Genomic DNA, 22,387 nt, shown 5'->3' on the forward strand with positions numbered 1-22,387 from the left:
TTCTTTAACAGATTTGATTCTGCCCAGCCCCCAGTCTCCACCCACTCGGCCCCCTCTTCACACCTTTCCAGCTCAGGCGTCTCCTCCCAGCTGCAGCTGTTACCACCTCAGCACCAAACAGTCCACTCTCCCCTTCTTCCAACAGAAGCAAAGGGACCCCCCCAACGACTCACAGCACCAGACCAGCCACCGCCCCCCCACCCTCCAACCCCCCTCTGCCTCACCCTGAGTCAGGTTAGGATGGAGTTAAGGAGAACAAAGGCCAGGAAGGCAACAGGCCCTGACAGCATCACCTCCCGGCTCCTCAGGGAGTGTGCAGACCAGCTCTGTGTGGTGATGCTGTTCATATTTAATATGAGCCTCAGACTGGAGAAGGTACCAGTCCTCTGGAGGACTTCCTGCCTGGTTCCGGTTCCAAAGGTACCTCGTCCTACGGAACCGAACCACTTCAGACCTGTCGCCTTGACTTCCCACCTGATGAAGGCTATGGAGAGGATCATCCTCAGCCATCTCCACACTCAGGTGAGCTCAGCACCGGACCCGCTGCAGTTTGCATATCGACCAGGCATCGGGGTGGATGACGCCATCATCTACCTGCAGCATCGGGCCCTGTCTCACCTGGAGGCCCCTGGGGGCCCTGTGAGAGTCATGTTTTTTGATTTCTCCAGTGCTTTCAACACAATTCAGCCATCACTGCTGAGGAGGAAGCTGGAGGTTGCAGGTGTGGACCAACATCTGGTTGCTTGGACCATCAACTACCTCACAGACAGGCCACAGTTTGTGAGGCTGCATGACTGTGTGTCTGATGTGGTGGTCTGCAGCACGGGGGCACCTCAAGGGACTGTGCTCTCCCCATTCCTGTTTACCCTGTACACATCAGACTTCATCTACGACTCCCACCACTGTCATCTGCAGAAGTTCTCAGATGACAGTGCCATTGTGGGCTGTGTATCAGGGGGGGATGAGCAGGAGTACAGGGGGGTCATCACCGACTTTGTTAGCTGGTGTGAAGTTAACCACCTGCTGCTTAACACCAGCAAGACAAAGGAGCTGATACTGGACTTCAAGAGGTCCTCACCATCACAGTCACCGGTGAACATCCAGGGTTCAGACATTGAGGTCGTGGACACATTTAAATATCTGGGTGTTCACCTGAACAACAGACTGGACTGGTCCAACAACACGGATGCTCTGTACAGGAGGGGCCAGAGTCGCCTTCACCTGCTGAGGAGACTGAGGTCCTTTGGCGTGTGCAGACAGCTGCTGAGGACCTTTTACGACACTGTGGTGGCCTCAGTGGTCCTTTATGGAGTTGTGTGCTGGGCGGGGGGCAGTGCAGGCAGAGACTTGAAGAGGCTTAACAAACTGGTTAGGAGGGCCGGCTCTGTCCTGGGCTGCACACTTGAGTCCATGGAGGAGGTGGCGGACAGGAGGATGTTAGCTAAGCTGACATCCATCATGGATAACCCCTCCCACCCCCTGCACCAAACTGTAGAGGCGCTGACCAGCTCCTTCAGCACAAGACTGTTGCACCCTCAGTGTAAGAAGGAGCGCTACCGCAGGTCATTCCTCCCCACAGCCATCAGACTGTACAACACTGTGTCAAAGTGACACTCCACGGTCCCAGGGGTGTTTTTCTGTTTAGTCATTGATTCATTTACTTTTTGTTGTAGTTGTTGTTTTTCAATTTTAAATTGTTTTTTGTTCCTGAACAGTTGTTTGTTTTTGTTCTTGGTGTGAACTTCATTAGTTATTTCTGTATTTTGAAAAAATTTGTAATGTTTTTTTTACAGTTTACATGTTTTGCAGACAGCATGTTTTTTACACTTTTGCAGCTGTATTTATTTAATATTTATTATTTATTTCTTTATTTAATAAGAATCTCATTTTTGATAATAATTTTTCATAATAATTTTAGTAATATTTTTAATTATCTAATATAAATGTCATTTGTGATGTCCTTTATTGATGTTATATTATATAGATTATTTCTGAATGTCGTGTTGCTGCCACAGAAATGAAATTTCCCCATTGTGGGATTAATAAAGTCATCTATCTATCTATCTATTTATCTCTCTAATTAAAATAAAGTACATTTAGGTTCCTTAAAACTAAAAAAATATAAACAGAAATGAGGAAAGTATTTATTATTAAAACCAATTCTTGGTAAGATCATTTCTCTTTGCCCATTTAAATAAAATTGTTTAAAATTTGAGAATTTTACTTTAACAGGGTCTGTTTTTTCAGTGTACATAACCCTTGTGCTATCTTAGATGACCCCCCCCCTTCCATTGAGGTGTTCCCCCTACCATGACAAAGGTGGATAAAGGTGGAAAGATTTCATGTAATCCATGGACACCAGTGAAGATCACAAATCATTGAAAAAAAAAGGTTCAGAGCACTGTCTAGTGGGTCTAGATGACCCAACTCCCAATGTTAAAGTGCCTGGGATAGCACAAGGGTTAAGCGGGTTAATGACCTTCGAAGTATGTATTGTCACTTTTTAAGGCGCTTCGCGGCGGACGGCTCAGTCTTCCACGGCGTGCGTTAACAAGTGATAATGCATACTTTGTTGGCCATTAACCCTTACTTAGAGGAGCTTTTCTTTTTCTTTTTCTACACTAATTTATGAACAATGATCAAAGCTTTTGCATCTTGTCTTTTTTACCGTTTACCTGCCTCTGGTATCACGTGATTCCTATCAGACTAGTAACAGAGTAAAACCCAACCCAGAAGAGAACATCCCTTCAAAAGCTTGTTATCACACTGTGCGAACCAAACCAATAAACGACGGCCCGGAGGCTTTCTGACCCCAACCGGACCTCAAAACCATACAGCCAGCAGCTACAGGCTGTTCCGGTGGCTCGACAAGACACACATTAACCTCTCCAGCGTTATTTTCTGTGGAGTTCTCCCACTTTGAAGTGCTTCCATTTAACCTTCATTTAACTTTTGTGTCATGCTCTCCGCGGCGCCCCATTTTGACAGCGGAAGCCTTTAGAAGTCAGAAAAGGCCCGCGGCTATATATGGCATATCAGCACATCTGTCTGCTCTGTTCCAGCAGCCGGGTGTGGAGCCAACAGACTACTGCTTCCCGCCTAAGCGTTTCTACATTTACTGTCAAGACTCCACAGCATGAGTCAGAATCGGACTTCATCCACGAACATCAACAATCAGGAGGATTTACCAGCAGGACGGGTATCGGGTCACAGACACCAGGATCTCCATCTGTTCCTGTCAAGCTTTCAGGGAGAATCACATGTTTTCATTCACACCTATTTACTTTTATCACCAAAAGTTATTTTTTGGCACTCCTGATTGTTTTTCAATCCCCTAAGTTGAACAGGGGTTAAACAATATTTGTAACCCTTGTGCTATCCTAGGCACTTTACCATTGGGAGTTGGGTCATCTAGACCCACTAGACAGTGCTCTGAACCTTTTTTCTTCAATGATTTGTGATCTTCACTGGTGTCCATGGATTACATGAAATCTTTCCACCTTTATCCACCTTTGTCATGGTAGGGAGAACACATCAATGGAAGGGGGGGGGGGTCATAGGAAAGCACATGGGTTAAAAACACTGAAGCTACATTCCCAACACCCTCAGCAACGCACGTTCAAGCGTCTTCCAGCGAAAACTCTACAAAAACGCCAGTATGTGTGCATTTTGGGCTTCCGTGTTCAAAATTCTCATGTTTTTATGCATAGCTACAATCATTTTTAAGGGCCTAGGCCCTTTCTAGTAAATAGAAAAAAAAACTTTTAATTGTAATTGACATATACAGGACATAAGAGCAAAATCCACTAAAATTTGTAACTGTATTATAATGTCAAAGACTCACAAGAAACAACCCCAACAGTCTTTTGATCCAATCTCTGAGTAGTCCTCTAAAAACATACCAATCCATGAAAAAAAGAGTGGGTCCTCACATTGTGACACGGATAAGTGAAGAACAGCCCCTTCCAGGAAGAGTTTGAGCTGCCAGCTCCGCCTTCAGGCTAACAGACACACCCACCTCCTCTACGGAGCTAGCCAGCGGTGACAAAATGTCCACAATATGGACATGGACATGGATACATCTTTGCAGAAGTTCGGATGCCGTTTGCTTTCGTGGGCCAAACCCAAATACACTGCCAAGGCCGACTCTAGGTTGACGTCTCGAAATGGCGCCGCCCACAAGGAGCCAAAGGCGGAGCCTCAGAGATTGAGTCGTCTTACTTCCAGGTAGGAAAATGAGCTGCAAAAAGAACTGACTAAAAATGTCTTCTTTAGTGTGCCAATATTATCATATATATAGATATAGTTGGTGGTCTGAATGTGAGTGTGCATGGCTGTGTGATTGTGGCCCTGTGACAGACTGGTGACCCGTCCAGGATGACCCCTGCCTTCACCCACAAATGGCTGGGATAGGCTCCAGCAGCCCCGTGACCCCAAAAGGGAATAGACGGCTTTAGAAGATAAATAAATTTAGTTTAGTCCGAAAGGCTTAGAAAGTATTGTATACGCCCTTTAAAACCATTTTCACGCTCTAACAAGTAATTAATTATTGGTTTTGGTTCCCTGTCTCAACCATTGACTGTAAATGAGACCTGGACTGAGTGACACCCCCCCCCCCCCTTAATCCAAATGTGAAGTACTCGCTGGTTCCAAGAAGCCAAAATCCCACTGACTTCTATAGAGAAATAAACAGCTTTGTATTTGTCAGAAGAACCGTTCTGGATCCGATACCTTTTTTTTTAACATGTTCATTCGAATCCTTATTTTTTTTTTTTTTATTGCAAGTTATTGAAGTTGTAAACTGACCAATCAGATGCCTCAATGAAAGCATGTGGTGCCTGCTGGCCCCCACGCCAAACGCTTAAAATGATTGACAGATTGGTTGCCATAGAAATGGTTATCCAGACACACCTGGACTAAACATTGCGTGCTGATGTTGACTGGCTCCAACATGGCGGCGACCATATCGTTAAACTGAATTGAGTTGATTTCGTTGGAGCCGGAAATAAAGCATTTTTTATGAATGACGTTTTGAGTCGACCAAAAACTACAATTCCCAGAGCCCCACCCCTTCACAGGTGGGATCATTGGAAAGCCCCTAATGTCCTCTGTAGATACCACAAGGAGTTCATTCAGTGGGATGCAGAGGCTGGAAGATTATGGAACATTATGTAATAAACTTTTGACAATCCCGCCATTTTACATGAATATGTTTTTGTCCTGGACTGAATTCATTTAGCTTTAATTTGATATTGAACAGGTTTTAACCTTTAGAAGAGACGATGGAGCTTTAAGATGAAATAGCATGAGGGGTGAGTGACCTTGTAAACACGCCCACATCCACATCTGTTCAGGTCGGACGTCTTTTCTTTAAGTGCATTTCATGGAACAGAAAGAAAGGGAAGCTTTTAAACACAAGTAAACATTTTCAATGGGAGATTTTTGTTGTTTCAAGTGTGGAAACCTCTTAGAACGACAAAATGAATATTTATTCACTTCCCAGAATGCCGTTCTAGAATGTTCTCTGTACCAGACATTAGGACAACGCAGTTGTGTTTGTGCTGCATTTTTTCAGTGGTCTATTCAGTGACAGACAATGCTTTTTACAATCACTAAAGGATGAGCGTGGAAGGTGGAGGGACACAGAATCCAGGCGTGTGGAGCCAGAAGAGACAAACACATTCCTTGAACTGAAGCGCTGGAGCGTTAGCGCTCTAACCTCACTGCAAGAAGGCCCAGCTAGAGCCGGGTATCACCAATCATTTCCAGAATGGATTCCATTTGATTAATCTGAGCCTGGATTGATTGGATTTAAGATCCACTCGATTCCATTCAATTTGAAATTTAGACATATTTTGTGTGGAAAGATAACAATAATGATCCTCTCCTGTCTCCTGGCTGGGCGTTTCCCACTTGGCTGAGAAACTTTCCAAATACGTTTATTTTATTCATTTTGCTAGCTCCTGGGCTTTTTTTTAACCTAAAACCTAAAACCAAGAAGAGCGCCTTGGCCTGCGTCAAGAGTGACATAGACGGATGGAACAGAGAATCGGGCAATTTTTCAAAATAAAACATCTTTCAGATTCCGAAATAAATAAAACTGAAGTAATGCAAGTTATTTGTTCTTTCTGTGCGGACCGGTACCAAATGACCCGTCCGCGACCCGGGGGTCAACCCGCACATGGTTACTTAATAAGATGTATGGAAAATTCCTGCCTGTGAGTTTATATAGCTGTTCATTTAGTCGGCAATGCATGTTTGGGTCAACTGATCGGAAATTCCATCAAACATTAGCATCAAGCTGGTGAACTTTGGCTTCTGCTGCTGTTTTAAATTAGGTCACCGGAAAAGGAAAGGTATGAAAGATTGATTTCTACTTCAATGGATATATTATTGATTCATTATCAACCCATTCCTTGTATCAACCACTACTGGATAATTAATTTGCGCATCATTTAATCGGAAAAGGATGAGGTTGGATCAGGTAAAAGGATTTCTGCATATTTTTTAAAACTTGCAGATCGTAAAATGATTTCATCAAGGAAAGACTTGTCAGACCTCAGTAAGAAAGTCAATTCAACATCCTTTTTTAAACAAAAGACCACAAAAGACCCCTATGTAACCCGTGTGCTATCCAAGGCACGCTAACGTTGGGAGTGGGGTCATCTGGACCCCACAAGACAGCACAGGGGTTAAAGGTGAGAACCACTGAATATTATAGACGTTCTCTGACTCTCACTTTGCTGTTTTTAGCCATTTTAGTCTTGTTTCTGGGACATAGTTTCTGCAGAGCGGCAGGAATTTATCAGAAAGTCACCTCTGAATTGTGGGCGGGACTGTTGGTGCTGGGTAAGCCCACCCCCCTCCAATCATTCGTAGCTTCTATATCACAACCTCAAACTTTTTCAAGCAGCATTTTTTCCTCTGATTCACAACAATTGGAATAAACAAATACTTAGAAAAAATTTTTGTTTGTTTTTTGAACTTTTTATTTTTGTTCTCTCATCACAACAAATAAACAACAATTCCCTGAGATACATTTGACCATAAGTCCACATCCAATGAGGTGTACAATAATTATTTTCAAGTTAAAACAAAAAATTGCATTGAGGCAATATGAGATAAGTAGTTCAGTTACACAGATACTTATACAACCATGAATAAAGGAACATATTACAGTTACAACCTCAAATAAAGTTTAACAGTGAGCCGTCTACGTTCAAAGACATCAGTGTTTAGTTGTAGAAACGCTGTCATTTTTTCCACCAAATAAATCTATCTGTTTCTTCGTTTCCATTCTGTTAAAGATGGTGATGTGACCTTTTTCCAATTTCCTGTTACAGTTTTTCTTGCTACCAATAATAAAATGCGATCAGAACCAAAGTCCCCTGGGAAAACACGCAGCAAACACGACATGGCATTTAAAGGAATGTTTTGTTCCAACACTGTTTCAATCTCCCTCTTAATATTTTTCCAAAATTCACTAATAACGGGGCAGTCAAAGAAAATATGTGTATGACCCCCAATTTTTCTGCATCAACATATGGCTGTAGTTGAAGCCCTAATAAACTTAGAGATCGACACAGGAAGGAGAAAGAATCGCATTTTGATTTTCCAGTCAAATTCTTTCCATAGTTAACTTTCAGTTCCTTTATGGCTGTCCTCACACAATTTGTCCCATTGTTCGTCTTCTATTATACAGTTGGATTCTAATTCCCATTTTTCTTTGATATTAAACGTATTCTGTCTAGCAGCAGTTGAGAATCTCTAATACAAGTTGGAAATGTGTTTATGAGTTGGAACAGTTTTGGCTGCAATTGCAGTAAAATATTGTTTCTCTCTTTGAGGTTCATGATGTAATTCCTGATTTGTAGATATTTATAAAAATCATTCAGCAAGAGACCAAACTGTCCTTGAAGCTGTGAAAAAGTCTTAAATTCTGCTCCATTGAACAGATGGTTGAGAGTAATAAGGCCTTTAGTGGCCCATGTCCTGAAACCGGAGTCCCGTGTTGAAGGCAGGAAGTCTATATTACCGACAATAGGCATCGCTCTGGAAACTAACCCTGTGTCAAGTAACATTTTTATAACTACATTCCAGGTCTTTAGAGTATGTTTGATCCACTCATTTCCAATTCTAACTTTGTTGACAGATTTTAGGTCAATAAATGGAAGAAATGCAATTTGAGCTTATTTTCTCCATTATACATTTATACATGTCCTCCATCATCAGAGTTTAAATAAGATGAATCACAAATTGTTTGTTAAAGATTGTTCATTAAAAACAAAGAGCTTTCGTCCAAATGTTTTGATTTAGAATTTGTTTTGTGAAAAAAAAAAGATGACAGACTTTTCAGAGAATTCAAACAAGCAAAGAAGAAAATAAAACCGTTTTAATAGACAGACTTAAATCTGTGTCATTGTAAATCTTTTGTTTCTGAAAGATTTCTTAGACAGAAAATATGAACAATTATGTTTTACACCAATCTTGAGAAGACAATTTAATACAATATCTTTCTACTGAACATGTTTTATCTGGACAAATGTAACATTATGGATTCTGACGGAAAAGAAGGGAAGCCTGAAGAGAAACGGCACGTTAACCAGAGTTTGCCTCCCCCAGCACCACGACGATCCGCCTCCCTGAAGGGGCGGGGCTTCGCTTTTGCTTATTGTTCCAAGCAAAAAGTTATTTTTGAGTCAATATTTGCATTGTTATTGAAAAGGATTAACAAATCATCAATAATAGCTTCTCTAAGCATTGCAAAAACAATATTTTGAAATTACACCAAAACAATATTCAAACTGAAACAGAAATATGTATTTTTGATCCTTTCTTTCATAAAGGCCTTTCACTCTGGTGCTTGACCGCCCTTACAAAGGCCCCTCCTGCCATATAATATGTTCTAGCTCCGCCCCCGCCCACCTGGCATTTAAAAAGACACGCCCCTCATAGTGTAAAAATTTGAGCTATTATAAATCACCTTGATATGGATATGAAATAAACCAGGAAACAGGCTTTACTTGTTTGTATTTCTGGCTGACATCACAAAATAGTCAGTAAGCAGTGATTGGTCGGAGTTGATCTGAGTCTACGTTTCTATGGCAACCACTCTTGCCAATTGGGAGTAAGCTTGTTGGAAGGCCCCACCCCCTACCAGTGAAACCAGGCTATTAGGAGCCGGTCAGTCAAACATTTCAAACTTTTGATGTGGCCTCTGATTGGTCAGTTGAATGACTTCAGAATAACAGACCAGACTGCAGAAAAAATATGATTAGCAAGAAATATTTGTTTCTCAATAGAGGTCTGTGGGATTTTGGCTTCTTGGAGCCAGCGGCTACTTCCTGTTTGGAACGCCCGGGGGAGGGGTGCCTCAGTCCAGTTCTCGTATACAGTCAATGATTTGGCTCAAAGTTTAGCAGAAAAACTGAAATAAAGCTCTCTTGAAGAGATGCTTCCTGTCAGATGAAATGAATCCCTTGAGGCTGAAATGTTCATCTTTCACAGGCTCTCCAGGTATTTTAACAAGATCATTCCAGTCTGGAGGCTTTGAAAGCGTTTGACCTTCATCAGCCGCTCGCTGCGCTTTGTTGTTTCTTTTGGCAGATTCTTTGCAGCACCTTCTGTGGATGCAGCACTTGAGGCATTTGTTTTCTTCGCCTGAAAGACTGATTGAATCGTCGTCTGAAATGCAAAGGCGTAACGGCAAAACTTGGCTTTTAATACGTATAGATTTTTGTTTTATCGTGGAGCCGCTAAGACTCAATGAGACTCTCCAGGTGACGGACCTGTCTTTGCATAATCAGGCTGCTGAGGCTCAGCAGGGATTTGGACTGTGAATCCTGCATGTAATTGCAGTTTTTATGCCTCTGTAATAGACTTATTAACCAAAAGAGTCTTCAAACAGAGCCCTTTGATTCGGGTTACACAAGCGTGACAGAGTGTGTACCGTCATCCGGCGCTTGGGGGGAATAATGAGTCCAGAAGGAAAATGGGTTTTGAGCGTCGGCGGATGTGACGGGGCTTCTGGGGCTGAGGCACAGATAAAGTCGGACAGTGAAGATCTGCCTCGCCGCTTTGATCTGGGCCCTCTCCCTGTTTAACTTCTGATGACACGGCACTTGACAGGGTTGGCGTGGCGCCGGGCGTGAGGTTTGGCGCTCTGGCTTCACCTGAGGTGCTCGCACGCTCTGAGCTCCTCGGGTCTCTGCTGCTGAGGGAAGCAAAGAAACGGGGAAACCTTCTAACTGCTTCAACGGTCATGCATGCAAATGCAGCTGCATGTGTCTTTGCTCTGCACATAGAGGGCACTCTTAGCCTGAGTTTCCTGCATCTAACAGGAAGTTATTTATAGAGGCTGTCTTCACAGGAGGAGTGGAAGTTTTAGCGAGGTTATTCTGCTGTTGAAAGACAGCTTGTGGTCTTCTTCTCTTCAGACTTTCTAGGTCATTTTTATCATTTAAAAGAAAAAAAACCTGTTCAGGAGATTTCTATATGAGTTCTGTAGGTTGCTGCAGCTTTATTGGTAGCCAGTTGAAGGAATTTGGGTTTTTGTCCCCCCCAAAATGACACAAACCAACAAATGAAACACAAATCTTTGCTGGATTGTCTGCAGCATTTTCTGTGATCTCTGCTCTGCAGAAACATTTAACATCCGTCACAATAAAACTTTAAAAAAGGCGCACGTGCAGGCAGGGTGGGAACCAAACCTCATGCTGTACCACGACCAAAGAAACCCACAAAAACCAGGGAGGGGGGGGCAGGGTACATTTAAATGCAGCCCTGTAGGTCTTCGTCCAATCAGATGAGAACTATTTAAAAGCAAATAGACCATGTAAAACTGCTGAGATCTGCCCCAGCGTTCATGCTGGGGAAAAAAGGGCGCCCTGGTGCAACCGGGGCAAAAATTTAAACTGGAGCCCTGCTGCTTGTGACCCTCGAGCCTGAGCCAAGAACTGGACCACGGATCTCAAATCAGGCCGAAACTTTTTTCTGGGCCGTCCATCACTAACCACCACCGTTTGAACAGCAATTATTTCCATTCATCCCTTGTGCTATCCTATGGGGTCCAGATGACCCCCCCTTCCATTGAGGTGTTCTCCCTACCATGACAAAGGTGGATAAAGGTGGAAAGATTTCATGTAATCCATGGACACCAGTGAAGATCACAAATCATTGAAGAAAAAAGGTTCAGAGCACTGTTTAGTGGGTCTAGATGACCCCACTCCCAACGTTAATGTGTCTAGGATAGCACAAGGGTTACAGGTGGTTTTTTGGGGATATAATTACTTGGCAGCAGCGTTTCCTCTGGAGCTCATCTTTATCTGACTCAAACTTTTCTCCAGAAACGGCTCAGAAATCCTTTTTGTGCAGCAGTTTGTCCCAAAGCCAAAAATCACCACGATCCAGCGAGACCCCCCCCCCCCCCGGTTTGCCTCCATTTCTCCTTCTGACCTCTCAGCTTTCTAAAACTCCTCCAGACTCACTTAACGTCACTTCACATCATCATAGGTGCCAGCCCCCGCTCCTCTTTTTTCCTCCTCCGTGCTTTTTATTTATTTTTTAGGTCGTTCTTCAGAAATCTATTCAGGAGGAGGCCAGCTCTTCACAGATCACACAGCACGCCACCGCCGCACTCGTCCTGTCCACAGGGCGAGGTCACCAAGAATTCATGGAGCAGCAGGCTGCATCCCGCACGCCTTTGGGTGAGGTAAAAAGGTCGTCTGCCCCGACAACCTGGATGAACTAACTCCAGCATCCCGGGAGACGCAGAGCTCTGCTGCTGCAATCCGTCGCCTGAAAAGCCCCGTTTTCCCTCCGCTGTCAGAGGAGATGAAGCTCTCTGAACTTCATCGAATCAAACTTTATTTAAAGAGCACTTTCCCTTTAAAACGATAACACAAAGTGCTTTACGTTAAGACAAAATAAACGAGCACGAAAATTAAAGTAGAGCCCCCTCCCCGGACCTACACACCCCTTTCCCACCTCCCACCCCCTAGCTGATGGGAATAGATGATGGGAAATAGGAAAACAGGTTTGTGTCTTTAGTCGGCTGGAGGACACGTCACGTATCCAGAAGTCTTGGTTTCCAAATGAGGGAGGGCCGGTGGGAGGGCCTTCCATCTGCTAATTGGAACCCATTAAATGCTCCGGAGGAGCTGAGAGGTCTGTGACCGGCAACCAGCAAGTCTGCAGTTCTGACAGTTCTGATGATGTTTGTGCGCCAGTCTGGGGATGTGGGGGCCCCATGTGTGTGGTTTTATTGTGTTTTCAAGCTGTTCGTGTTCTTAGGGGGTGGAAACATTGGCGGTTAGCACCATGTGGGCGGAGCCAGTTCCTCTTCTCCAGTGGATTGGGAGGCTTGAATGTTGGGACGTCCCGATCCAATCAGAAATGATGTAATCAGACTCCAGCTGAATCGGACGTTGCATCCTGATCAAACTCTAAAACAGGTTTTTGGGCCGTAGATGAACTTTTTTACACTCATGTAACTTCATGATTTAGGTTGGTGAAAATAAATCATTTTTTGAGTTTGTTCAAATTAAAAATAACACGTAGTTGTCTGACATAGTTATTTTACTTTCAATCAACTTAATTCAATGAAGTTGGTGTAACTTTGGTGTGAAGCTTCTTTTTTTTCCAATAAACTTTATTACACATTTTTCAATTTACAGAAATTCACATTCAGTTGCACAATAAAGAAACAATTGTTAATATCAAACACACAAATAAGACCAAACAAACGTTGATGTGAAGCTGTCAATGTGTCATGACGTCATAACGCAAGGCAGCGCAAGGAATTGTGGGATACCATTTTCTTTGTCTGTCTGGGCAGATTGGGTTTTCAGTGTGAGTTTTTGTCCATGTGTTTTGTTGTCCGGCTGTTTTACTCTGTTTAAATTTAACCTGTTATGTTAAAATAAATATTTTGTATTGAGTTGCATAAATATGTTAATTTGAGTTGTATAAACAAAAAATATGTAAGTTAGATCAACATATTGAATTGAGTTGAATAGACATAAAATATTAAACTTAATTCAATTACCTGTTACCAATTTAAGTGATTTATTTAAGTTTTATCAACTTTTTTCTGAGTGCAGGGATCAAACTTTCTTTTTGTTCCTATAATGCTCAGTGCTTTATGTTGTTATTGCAGATAAATACCAGAACGGATCACAACATTTTTTTGGCGCAGCAGAACACCACACGAGAAGAAGGCGCACAAAAACAGTTCGGTAAAGTTAGGGGATATTCACAGATTCAGACTTCATCATTTCTAGAATAAATGTCCTCCTGAAGCAGGACAGCAAGTGTCTCTATTGGAAACAACGACCTACGAAGGTGTTTTAAAAAGACAAAAGATCGTTTTTATTTAATTATTTTTAATAAAAGGTAGATGGCAGAGAGACAACTGCCAAGGGGACCGTCTACAAAGTCAACGTCAAAGACAACAAATAAATGGTTCCATTGATATGATCTATGAAAACTCGCCATCATTCTTGTGCTCCAACTACGATTTTAAAAGAAATTCATCATGAAGTTTTTAGGACATTTTAACAGGTATATCAATCACATCTGATCAAAAATGTTCAACAGTTCTGCTGATACTAAAATTACAGGCACCAAACTTTCTCCCATAACTATCTCCTATTTTTTACTAGTTAATAGTTAACTGTTTTTTGAAAGTGCCTTGCTCAGGTTTTAAAGGATAAAAAAGTTAGTAACAGTTAATAACAGTTGATAACAGTTGATAACAGTTAATAACAGTTAATAACAGTTAATAACAGTTAATAACAGTTAATAACAGTAGGGACAACAACAGGGAGAAAACATTGATCTGCTTATTTAGTGTTTTTATTTTTTGGTGTCTTACAAAAGTATCATATTGGTATAGATTCTCAGAATCAAATGACTCGGAGTGAGACTGGGGCCCAAAACCTGCCGGGATGGGGGTGGAAACAACATGCAGGATGCAGAAAGATCCAGAAGCAAACGTTATTAGGAAACAGACTGGAAATGAAGGGAAGATGATTGCTGCTGTCACACAAACACAAAATAATCTGGCAACGGATGACGGGAGACGCAGACTACAAAACAGGAGGAGGGATTCAACAATTACACACAGGTGAACACAACAGGGAGGACCGGTGACAACACTGTGGGAGAATTACACCGGGAAGGAGGAGTCAAGACATCTGAAATGAGAGGACAACAGGAAGTAACACAATCAACCAAAATAAAAGCAGAAAATCCGCCCTGTTCCCAATACCTCACACAACCTAATGGGACATCCCATAGCAGGCACCCTTGGAAACAGCCTCTGTGATCCTTAATAGAGAGGACGAGGAACTGAATGGACCCAGGACCCCGAGGACGGACACAATAAAGTCATAATGCATGACAGAAAGTCCTCTCACTCATGGAAAATCTTCCCTAGGTTTTGTTGGGTCTATGTAGCAGACCGGGTTCTGAGTAAAGCACAGTGGTGCAGTCATAAAGTGATGTATACCAGAGGAAATCTGTCAGAATGACATTAACTAAACGAATGAGGAGACTGTCAAAAGAATGTCAACACTGCAGCTGAAGCTCCAAAGTCAAACTCTGCTCTTCCTCCCAGTCTTGACTCTATTTGAAGGTTTTTTTGTTCAGTTGTTATTTTTTTCACCACAGCTTGGTAGGAAAAGTCGTTCTGGTCCCATCAGCAGTTTCGGTTTGGACAAATTCAGCAGCTGGATATCGGAAACGCTCTGAACTCTTGAGATGAAATGAATGTCAGAGTGGAGGTCTTCCTCTGCTGCTGCTGGGGGTCCCAGCTCCCGTCCAGCAGGGACCCTCCTCCTAATGGAGGAGCGGTGCAGCTTCACAACAGACAGCTTCACTGGGTTCATTTCCACAAGTTGACTCCCCAAGGTGAAGACAAACTCTGCGCTGAAACCTTTTATAGTTGTTTCTGTGGTTCGATGCCCTCCTTTGTGCCTATTGTCAGTTAAATTGGTCTTTGGACTGGACTATTTTTAGCTCATCTACCAAAATAAAAAAATGACTTCCTTTTGAGAAGTATGACGCATTTTATTTTGAAAAACAAATAAAAATGTACTTGTTTCCACCCAATCATACATGTTTGATTCAATGAAAAAGCACTAATATGTCATGGTGTGGTGTTACTCTGACCGTATGTGGAAACTCAAAAATACTCAGTGATTCTCTTAATCTTTACTCTCCTTTCTGAACAAAACAAAAAAATACATTTCCTGCAGCAGAAAACTGTAAGGCAAGGCAAGGCAAGTTTATTTGTATAGCACAATTCGTACACAAAGTAATTCAAGGTGCTTCACAAAACAGAAAAGTGCATTAAAATCACAATACATCATAGAAATAATCAACATAAAATTTACTTTAAAAGAAAAGGAAGAAAAAAAAAAGATTTAAAAAGAAAGGAAGGAAAGAAAGGTGCAGATAGGACCTTTCAGTCATATACACGGCTAAACAGAAATGTTTTAAGTCTAGATTTGAACATGAACACAGAAGAGGCCTGTCTTACGACTTCAGGGAGGCTGTTCCAGATTTTAGCTGCAGAATATTGAAACGCTGATTCCCCTTGTTTAGTTCTGACTCTGGGAATCAACAGGAGGCCGGTCCCTGAGGTCCTCAGAGTACGAGATGGTTCATATGGCACTAACATGTCAGAGATGTACTTTGGTGCTCGGCCATGGAGAGACTTGTACACAAGCAGAGCTGCTTTGAAGTCTATTCTTTGAGGTACAGGGAGCCAGTGCAGAGACCTGAGCACAGGACTAATGTGATCATACTTCCTGGTTCTGGTCAGGACTCGAGCAGCAGCATTCTGGATGTACTGAAGCTGTTTTACAGCTCGTTTGGAGAGGCCGGTGAGCAGGCCGTTACAGTAGTCTAACCTACTGGAGACAAATGCATGAATAAGTATCTCCAGGTCTCGCTTTGAGATTATGTTTTTGATTTTGGCAATGTTTTTCAGGTGGTAAAATGCCGCTGATGTTACTGACTTGATATGGCTGTTAAAGTTCAGGTCAGAGTCCATGATTACCCCTAGATTTCTGACTTGATTTGAGGGTTTGAGAGACAGAGAATGAGGTTGCTGCTGACAATTTCTCTTTGTTTCTGTGGGCCAAAAACAATAACTTCGGTCTTGTCTGAGTTTAGCTGGAGAAAGTTGTTCTGCATCCACGCACTGATCTGTTGGAGGCAGTGGTTGAGAGAATCCACCGGCCCATATTCACCTGTTGTCAGTGACACATAGATCTGAGTATCATCTGCATAGTTGTGATAAGATATGTTATTACTGCGTATTAACTGCCCTAGTGGCAGCATGTAGAGGTTGAACAGAAGGGGTCCCAGGATCGATCCCTGGGGCACACCACAATTCAAGCCCATGTAGTCTGAGACACAACTCCCAATTTCAACAAAATATTTCCTGTCTTCCAGATAAGACTTGAGCCAACTTAGGGCAGATCCAGAGATGCCAACCCAGTCTTGGAGTCTGTGCAAAAGGATCCCATGATCAACAGTATCAAAGGCAGCGCTCAGGTCTAGCAGGATTAAGACAGAGACTTTGCCATCATCAGTGTTCAGGCGGATGTCGTTGGTTACCTTGATAAGAGCAGTTTCTGTGCTATGATGGGGTCTAAAACCTGACTGGAAAACATCAAATGAATTGTTTAATAAGAGAAAATCAGTGAGCTGTTGGTAGACAACTTTTTCAAGGACTTTTCCTAAAAATGGCAGATTAGAGATAGGTCTGTAATTATTCAGTACAGTGGGATCAAGACCGTTTTTCTTCAGGAGAGGTTTAATGACTGCAGTTTTTAATGCCTCTGGAAATATTCCAGATTGAAGAGACATGTTAACTATTTGAGTAATTGATGGCAACACACTGTTCAAGACAGACTTTAGAAATCTAGTGGGTAACACATCAAGGCAGCATGTAGACGAGCTCAGACGGGTGATGGTCTCTTGGACAGTTTGGTCAGTGACAGGTATAAAGTGAGTCAGCTTAGAGTGAGTAGGTGGCCGTTCGATAGTTATATGTGTTGTGGAGTTGATGGCTTTTTTAATGCCCTGAACCTTGTCATTGAAAAATACAGCAAACTCATTACATTTAGGTGTACAAACCAATTCTATTGGTAGCTGGGTTGGGGGGTTAGTTAATCTGTTAACTGTTGTGAACAGGATACGAGAGTTGCTGCTGCAACTTCCAATTATTTCAGAGAAGTACCTTTCCCTTGTTCTGCATAAGATCTGGTTATAAGCGTACAACTCCGCCTTATATATTCCATAATGAACCTGGAGTTTTGACTTGCGCCACTTTCGCTCGGCTCTGCGGCACTGTTGTTTCTGTGCTCTGACTAGATCATCATTCCTCCAGGGAGCTTTCTGTCTATGTTTTCTCAATTGAACTTTCATAGGGGCAATGGCATCCAGAACATTCAAGATGCTAGAAGTAACAGAATTCAGCATTTCATCAACATTGGCACCAGAGGCGTTTTCAGGGTTTATCATTTCTACAAACTGTGCCCTAGTGCTCTCATTTATTTGTCTCCTTTGGACAACTGCAGGGCCAGGCGGTGGTTTGGGAGCAACAGACAGGTCAAAGAATACACAGAAATGATCAGAGAGGGCGACATCAACCACACTGACATTGTAAATAGTAACCCCCCTTGTGATGAGCAGGTCCAGAGTGTGCCCTCTGCTGTGGGTGGGGCAACTCACATGCTGAATTAGACCAAAGGTTTCAAGGACAGCATTGAGCTCTTTTGCATTTCTGTCATTGACATTATCAACATGAACATTAAAATCACCTGTAATGACTAGACCATCAAAGTCTGTGCACACAACTGAGAGCATTTCAGTGAAATCATCAATAAAACTTTGGCTGTGCTGAGGAGGTTTGTACATAACTATGCAGAGTAAGGGAGGAGTTTGTTTTAACTCAATCTTAAAGGACACATACTCAAATGATGAAAACACACCAAATGATAGTCTGCGGGTTGCAATATTATCTCTAAACAGTGCAGAAACGCCTCCACCCTTTTTATTTTCTCGTATTTCCGATTCATGTTTGTAGTTGGGGGGAGTTGATTCGACTAGAACTATGTTTCCTGTGTTTTTGTCAAGCCATGTTTCAGTTAAAAACATAAAATCAAGATTGAAAGAAGAGATAAGATTATTGATTAAAAATGATTTGTTGCATAAAGATCTGACATTGAGTGCAGCAAGTTTGAGATTAGTTTCCTTGGGACTGGTCAAAACCTTCTTGCAAGGGATGTGAACTAGATTTCTTTGATTGGACAGTCTAACTGCCCTTTTTTGCATTCTACGTGGTGCAACTACAGGTATAGCACCAGAAGGAAGCTGTTCATCACAGGGCCCCAGTTTGACATAACCTTTCCTAGGACACTGGGGGCCCGTTTCATCCTAGCTCCGGGGAATAGCACGTCTAGAGGCGCGCAGGAGAGGTTGAGTTGAGGGTAGTTTGGGTGATGGACCGGGAGGAGTGGGAGCTGGACGGGATTTGGGTGAACGACGGAGGGGGCGTGTTGGAGGGGGTTTGGATGAAGGCCGTGTTGGAGGGACTTTGGGTGAAGGATGAGGAGGGGGCGCTGGAGGGGTAGGAGAGCTCCTGTGTGGTGTGAGGCTCACAGGTGTTAGGGGAGCCATCTTAATTCCTGACTTGATGAGGCTATCAAAATGGCTAGGTAGGGCCATGGGTGAAAGTGGGGGGGACGAAAAGGAAAGTGAGTCTTCACTGGGAGTAGATGTAGCAGGGGGCGCCCACAGCTGGTCAGATGGTGGAATTTCTGGGGCCAAATCTGGTGGTTGTTGTTGTGGTTCTGCAGCTGGGTCCTTAGCTGGCGGTAGTTGTTGTGGTGCTGGTGCAGGTGAGTCCTTAGATGGAGGTGGTTGCTGTAATGCTGGTGCAGCTGAGTCCTTAGATGGAGGTGGTTGTGGTGCTGGTGCTGCCGGATCCAAGTCTTTGACCGGTGGTGGTAGTGGAGGTAGTTGTTGTTGCCGTTGTGCTGTGGTTCCTGGGACACTGGCTCGGTCCTTCCTTACTGCCTTTTCAGGGCCTTGGCCTCTATGCCCCAGAGCGTGGAGGAGGTTCTTCACTAACTCTCTTGCTCCACCTCTGTTCAGGTGTGGGCCTCTTCCCATGAAAAGGTCCTTTCGCTTCCAGAATGTATTGAAGTTCTCAATGTAATGCAATCCTCTGGAAGCACACTCTCTGGAGAGCCAATTGTTCAGCTGAAACAGACGGCTGAACTTGAGTGACACCCCATCGATGTTAGGAAGAGGTCCGCTGATGAATGCTTCAACCTCTACTTTGTCAATCTCTTCAAATAACTTGATGAAGTCTTTTTTCAAACGTTCGGACTGTTCTTTTCTGATATCGACAGCACCTACATGGATGATTATTCGTTTAACTCCTTGGTACAAGACTTTAGATAAGAGTCCTGTAATCACTGGAACAGTAGAACTTGGGCAACATAAAGTTTGCATTCTTCTGTGGCTGACTCCACTGATAGCGCCATCTCCAAGCAGCAGCGTATCTCTGACCTTGACGTTTGGCACAGATTTTTCTTTCTGCCTGTGCTTTGTTTCCAACATTATGACTCCTATTCTGTGGTCCAATTTCACTTTGTTCTTTAACATCACATTGTGTTAGGGGTAAAAATCTGTTGGTGAGCTTTATTTCGGATGTTCTGTCATCTTTACGCTTTGGCTTAACACAGAGTTCCTCCGCACAAAGTTTTGGAAAGGACACAACATCACTCAGGTCTATGTCACTGTTATTCTTCTCGTTTGTGGTAAGACCAGGCTTCTTACCACCCGATGTTACTGGAAGGGTCTTGTGAAGTCCATTTTCAGTTTCCAAAGTAAATATCCGTGTTTGTAGCTCTTTTATTTCTTGTTGGTAGATCCGACAGCGTTCACAGTGGGAGTTTGTTTTTCTTCCTCTTCCGGACATGTCGCTGGCTTGTCAAAAATATTGATTTGTATAGGTAGAAGTCACAAAAAAGGATGACCAGTCTGATATTCCAGGATGTGTGGAAGAAGTAAAATGATTAAAAATGATTAATTAAATGATTAAAAAGCAAATAAAGCAGGAAGCAGCAGGAGCAGGGAAAAAAGCGTCTGCACTCTTTTGCAGGGGGAGGAGCAAAAAAAAAAAAAAAAAAAAAAAAAAAATCTAAGCTCAAAATCAAAACTGGAAAAAAAATCTACAAAAAAAGCTTTCATCCAAAAATCCTTCGGTAACCTAAGAAAACCATCAAACCTGCTGTGTGTGGGTCAATTTCAAAATAAAAGGATTTTCAGACTAAGAAGTTTAATTCTTTGCTCATAACATCTCTTCAATGTTATTTATGGTATGTGTGAAGTTATGTGGAATTATTACATGGTGATTAAATGTGTTGAAGACGGTCTAAATACACAAATCACAACATTTGAGGAATTAAGTTCTTCAAATGAACTAAAAAGCAGTTTTGTTTGCAGTATTTTCATTCTTTCAAAAATTATGTTATTTGATGTCAATATATAGTAATGCATAATAACTACTGTATATGAGAAATGGACTGAGTGACTCCTCCCCCCTGACCCTCCAATCAGGAAGTACCCGTTGGCTCCAAGAAGCCAAAATTCAATAGACTTCTATTGAGAAATGAACAGCTGTTCCTGTGGTGCCAGTTATTCAAGTTATAAACCGATAATGAAAAAGCATTTTGATGGATTGATTTTTCGTATTATTTTTGAGGCATTGGATGCATTTACATTGTGAAAATGAGAACAGACCATTCATTGACCGTTCACTTTATAATCCGACGCGCCCTAAAGTGCGGAAAATAGGGTAAATGAATGAAATGTATGAATATCTGTGAAAACTCAGACTTTAGTTATTCAGAATTGGTTTATCTGAGTGCATTTTTGATTCATTTTATACTTAAAAAGTGGAGGGACGCATTTTTGGCTGTATTTAGTTGCAACAGTTTGTTTTTTCCTGTTAAACTGCGGTAGAATCTGTCAAATATATTGAGCTTTAGGTATTGTTTACAGTTGTCCTAGGTGACTTACACACCGGGCACGCTTGGCACGTTCCAGAACACACTGATTGTGGGTTTTTGAACACGCTTTTTGGCACATGGTGGGACAGTCGCTATCCGATACTAGCGGATGTACTGACAGCTGGAAGAGGCTTGGTGTGAAATGTTAAAGTGTCGCAATTCGGCTTTTTCTTTCACGGCTTTATTTGCATTTGTGAAAAACACGGTGTCATATAATTCTGGCCGGGAACAAACCACAATAACTCATTTTCTGATTAATTTGTAAGCAGTTGTCCCTGATTCAAAGTTCTATTGGTTGGACTTTTGACGCATGTTCGATTGCCGTGCGTTTTGTACGTAGAGCCCGGCTTAAACCTTTGGTGGCGATGCGTGAACACGAGAGTTATGAACGATGTGAACGCAGCACTAGAGGCACAGCAGCGTCAATCGACTTTTTAAACTTTCACGACTCTCTTTAAAAAAACAAATGTTGCTGGTTTGATCCTAACGACATTTTCCTTTTGCTCTCTATTTTAAAATCTTTGAGCTTGTCTCTGGTTTTGAGTGTATTGAACATTTCTTAAAGTAACCAAAGTTCAGGCAGAGCGGTATCATCTGCGTATTTACACAGTCTGACAGTGAGGATAATACAGTGTGATCACACGCCATAGCAGGGAGCCTTGTTAATGCCGGTGCCCGAGGACGTGAGGCAAACTCAAAGGACAGCTACCGCGGAAGGAGAACGCGGTAAAAGAAGACGTTTAATTTATGCCGTTTGAAAGCCATCCCTCTCCGCCCCTCCAACACGTCTTCTTTTGTCGTGGGAGAGCCTGACGTGTCCACGGGCCAGCACGCCGTCGCACTACAAACAGGTTTCCTGAAGCGAGCCAAGGCCCAGTTTGAGCCTTGCCTCAGAAAATCCGTCCTGCTTTAAAAGGCTTTCTCTCTGTCTGCAGTGCTGAAACAATCTCCTCACTCTGACTGACAGAATCACCAAAATCTGCTCCATTCCTTTCAGAACACTTCTCCCCAGCAGAATGCTCAAATGACCAGTGTCTAAAGACAATCTAGCCTCTCATTACAGCTCATGAATAAGTTAATGGCAACTGGCTCTTGCTTTCAGCAGACACTATATATGTATTCAACCACTGACTGATAAATATCATCTTCCCTCTCTAAATTAGGTTTTATAATGACATTTCTTTTTTGTTTATTGTCCTCAACACAGCTTTTAAATTAAAATTATGCTAACGCTACAGAAAGAGTAGATATCTAACTCTACTTGAAGGGAGAAAAAAGACAAACAAAAGGAA

The 22,387-nt window shown here is 42.5% G+C and overlaps 1 long non-coding RNA gene across 1 annotated transcript; it reads left to right on the plus strand.

Moving 5' to 3' along the window:
- The first annotated feature begins 16,122 nt into the window (after positions 1-16,122).
- On the plus strand, positions 16,123-20,153 carry LOC144989295 (uncharacterized). The gene is made up of 2 exons (XR_013653432.1): positions 16,123-18,932; positions 18,975-20,153. It is a non-coding gene; the product is annotated as an uncharacterized LOC144989295 (long non-coding RNA).
- Positions 20,154-22,387: the final 2,234 nt, after the last annotated feature.

The sequence above is a fragment of the Oryzias latipes genome, chromosome 23 (assembly GCF_053564925.1).
Source record: "Oryzias latipes strain Hd-rR chromosome 23, Olatipes_Hd-rR_3.1".
Taxonomy (NCBI): Eukaryota; Metazoa; Chordata; class Actinopteri; order Beloniformes; family Adrianichthyidae; genus Oryzias; species Oryzias latipes.